Source organism: Petaurus breviceps, unplaced genomic scaffold (assembly GCF_028583685.1).
Source record: "Petaurus breviceps papuanus isolate PSGF00001 unplaced genomic scaffold, PetGlider_PUasm1.0 90842, whole genome shotgun sequence".
Taxonomy (NCBI): Eukaryota; Metazoa; Chordata; class Mammalia; order Diprotodontia; family Petauridae; genus Petaurus; species Petaurus breviceps.
Window position 1 is genome coordinate 24063515 of NW_027187358.1, and position 4595 is coordinate 24068109.

A 4595-nucleotide genomic window follows, 5' to 3' on the forward strand; every position below is an offset into this window, starting at 1 on the left:
CCTTTCAATTATCTGAATCTAATCATTTTCTTCAGTGAGCTTTTGTCCTTTTCCCACTTGGTCAATTCTGTTTTTTAAGTTCTTCTCTTCAATGGATTTTTATGCCTCTTTTTTTTTTAAAGCAATAGGGGTTAAGTAACTTGCTCAAGGTTACATGGCCAGTTATTTCTGGGTGTGGTGCTGAGTATCTGAGCCCGGATTTAATCCAGGTCATCCTGACACTGGAGCCAGTGCTCTTACTCGCTGAGCCACCTGGCCGCCCCAAGCCTCTTTTATCTTTTAGTCAATTCAGTTTTAAGGTGTTATTTTCCTTAGTATTTTTGTGTCTGTTTTGCCATTAATTCTCTTTCATGATTTTTTTTTTTGCATTATTCTCATTTATCCCCATTTTTCTCTACCTCTCTCTCTTTTTTTTTTATTTTAAATAACATTTTTGAGCTCTTCTAGGAATTCTTGTTATTTTTGTGTCCAATTCCCCTTTCTCTTACAGGTTTTGCTCATAGCTGTTTTGATGTCATTATCTTCTGCATTTGTATCTTGACCTTACCTTGTTGATATAATAGTTTTTAATGGTCAGTTTCTTTTTTCTTGTTATTTGCTCATTTTTTCAGTTTCTTCCTTGACTTTTGAGTTTATTGCTACTATTTTCAGATATAGGTCTGGGAATCTGCATTTTTTGATGCTTCCAAAGTGATATGACCAGAGGAGAAATGTCCTCACCCAGGAAGGGACATTGTCCTCCTGCAGCCAAAAGTATAAGCATCCGTCTTGTCCCTGTTGTGACCAGTCCCCATATTTTAATAGTTGTGATGACTAGTGCTCTTTTTTGTCTTAAAATTGAGACCAGCACCCTTCCTTTTTTGTGAATGACCACAAGTATTCTTTTCTGTCCTCAAACTGTACCCAGGACTCCTGCTTTTGTATGGCCACAAGTGCTAGTATTCCTCTCTCACATAGTACTCTGATCTGCAATTGAGTATGGGCAATACAATGAAATAAGCAGAATGAAAACAATGTATACCATAACAACAAATTATAAAAACAACCCACTTTGAAAGCTCTAAGAACCATAATTAATGTATTAATATGCCTAGAATCCAAAGGACTAGTGAAACAGCATGTTATCCAACTCCCTATAAAGAGACAAACATTTCAAGTTATAGAATGAGACACAGGATAGATAGATGTATAGATGGAAATAGATATTTTGACATCATAAATAATGGAATTACTTTGATTGATCATACATATTTGCTAGAAGAAATATATTAGTCATTTTCCTTTTTCCCTGCTAATGTGGTAGAAAGGAAACAAAAGAGATTATTAATTGAAAAAAATAATTTTTAAATATCTCAAAGAAGAAGATGAGATTATCTAAACAAAGCAACTCGTAAGGCATATATAACTAAAGCTTTCTCGCCAAAGGTATCTTTTCTCACCCCCTAACTTTCTTCTCCCATTTCTCCTGCTATTATAATTTTCTGTTGAAATGGTAGATGAAAAGCTATTGGAGTCTCCTGAAGTGGGTGACCACTATATCCCAGAACTATTCCTTTTTATGGGCATTAACTTTTTGAGTTGTCAGAGGGAAAAAAATAGGAACATAATAAATTATATAAGCAACAGGTACTTCTATAGTTTCAGGAAAAATCATGCCTCAAATTTTAGACCTCACAATCCAATTTAATAATTGTTGTGCAATACACCAACTTTAAATTTAGGCTTAAGTTCAGGACTAACCTCTCAAAGTTATATGAATTTTTCATAGGATTCATAGAACTAAAAGTTTTTAATACACAAGAGGATGGGACCATAATAGTTAGATAGTAAACATTATGATAAGTGCTTAATTAGACTATTCAGGACCATCCATTTCTGACATCTTTTGGCTCACAAAAATACCTATTTTAAAAAACAGCAATGTACTCACAAAATAAATTCCTATTTTAGAGAACATACAAAGAATATTGTACCCCAAAGTCTAACTTTCTTTCTACCAGTAATCCTTCCTTGTTCCAACTCCAATTCTTCACCATAACACCTTTTTCCAAGAAAGAATCCATAATTATCTTCTTCTATTAATTTTTAAGCTGTTCAGTCATCCATCATGTTCCTTACTCAGTATAAAAACAATCCTATTTTTAGAAACCATTACTCATTGAAGAAATTTTCCATTCCTTTAATCATAAGTGAAAAAATTTAATATTTATATAACTTTTCATGGATAAAGGAATATTTTGTTCTTTAGCCCATAGAAAAAGCTAATATCATATTGTGGTACCCAACCCCAAGTCACCCTCCATCTTGTCTCAGTCCCCACCATTTTATGCTCCCTTCTTCACAGAAGTAAATTTGTGCCACAGAAAAGCTTGCATGTGACAAGAAACTAACCATGCAAGGTGTATTTTTGGGAAACTGCCCAAGGCATAGTCACCCACTCTGTTCTGGGAAATTGAAACCTAACCATATTCCATATGTGGTCCTAAACTGAGAATTAACTAATTGCTTTTCTCTGCTTCTGTAAGTTCCTGCTTTTACACAGATCAGACCATTACTTTGTGTTTTTTTGTCTTTAAATACTTTGGCTCTGTCCCTGCAGGGGGGAATTCTGATTTGAGTATATACTCTAGACAGTCACGAGCTCAATTAAAATCCACATTAAATTTATTCCTTGGTCTCGCTTGTTAATTTTGGCACAACAATATAAGTGAAACATAGAGACTAGTGAACTGCAGTTAAAGTGAACATGCCATTAGCAGTTTCTGAAGGTAAAGGTTAGAGGTGTTTGTGCTTAATGGATACATGAATTTGTAATTATAATCATCTACAAATGCATTTATAATAGTCTATGAGTTAAGCTAAAAAGGAAGTAGGGAAAAAACTCTCATAGCCTCTCACTTGAAAATGAGGGGTTTAGATTTGATGGCCTTTAAGGTCCCATATAGCTGTAAAACAATAATTCTAATGAAATATATGGAATAGTTTACTAATATTGTCTAATAACTTTAAGATTGTAAGCTAAGAAACCTTTCTCCTCTTTAAGAGGAAAATAATAGCCAAAAAAGAGAAGCATTACTGAAAACCTTGTCTTATATTTTACAGGGAAGAAATGAGGCCATTCACTGTAACATCCCTTCTCTCTCCTTTTCCTTATCTCATCACTAGTCTCCTGCCACTATTTCATTTCTTTTTCCTGCCCCACCTTATGAGGTGGCCTTACTTCTTATCAAAGCTAATCTCCAACTTACTTGAGTGATCCAATCTCCTCCAACCAACTGATCCCTGTGTGGTTGCCACTCTTTCACTTATTTTCAATCTCTCCTAGTCTACTGGCTCCCTCCCTACTGCCTTCAAACATGCCCAATTTATTTTTCTTAAAGACTCACTTGATTCTTCCATCCTTCCTATTACCCTTTATTTCTTTTATCCTTTGTAGGTAAATTCCTAGAAAAAGCAAAGTGACCTGCATTAGTTGTTTCCACACTGTCTCTTCCCAATCTCTTCTCTCTCTGTCTCTCTCTCTCTCTCTGTCTCTCTCTCTCTCTCTGTCTCTCTCTCTCTCTCTCTGTCTCTCTCTCTGTCTCTCTCTCTCTGTCTCTCTCTCTGTCTCTCTCTCTGTCTCTGTCTCTCTCTCTGTCTCTCTCTCTCTCTCTCTCTCTCTCTCTCTCTCTCTGTCTCTCTCTGTCTCTCTCTCTCTCTTTCTTTTTGCTTTTCAGAGTGGGGAAGGCAGGACATTTGGGGTTAAGTGACTTGTCTGAGGTCACAAAGCTAGTAAGTGTTAAGTATCTGAGGCCAAATTTGAACTGAGGTCCTCCGGACTCCGGGGCTGGTATTCTATTCACTGCCCTCACCTAGTCACCCCTCCCAAACTCTTCTTAACCTTTTACAATTCAGCTTCCAAATTTATCATTCAATCAAAATAGCATGTTTTCTCTGACTGCCCTCCATGCCTCAAATGCTCTTTCCTCTGCTCAGTCAACTGACTTTCCTGACTTCCTTTAAGTCCTATCTAAAATGCCATCTTTTACTGGAACCTTCCTCAACCCCTCTTAATTCTAGTGACTTCCCTCTTTTAATTGTTTCTTTTTCATCCTATGTCTAGCTTGCGTTATCTATTTGTTTACATGTTCTCTCCTTCACTAGATTGTAAACTCTTTGAGGGCAGGGATTAACTTTTGCCTGTTTTTAATGTTCTGAATTTACTAATGTTCTCTTGGTTGCCAAATCCAATGGTGTTTTATCTAGCCTCATTCTCCTTTACACTGTTAGTCACTCTCTCCTTGCTACTGTCTTCTCTCTAAGTTTTTAGGACACCACTCTCTTCTGGCTCTTCTTTTATCTGACCAGTCCATCTCTATGCCCTTTGTTCTGTCTTCTTCCAGATTATGCCCTCTAACCACTGCTGTCCCTTAAGGTTCTCTTCTGGACCCTCTTCTCCCTCTTATACTATTTCATTTAGTGATGTCATCAACTCCTGTGAATTCAAGAGATCCTGCGGATCTCTATTATGATAACTTTCAAATGTATTTTGCTCCAAACTCTCTGCTCACCTTCAGTCTCACATCTCCAACTCCTTTTCATACATGTAAAACTAA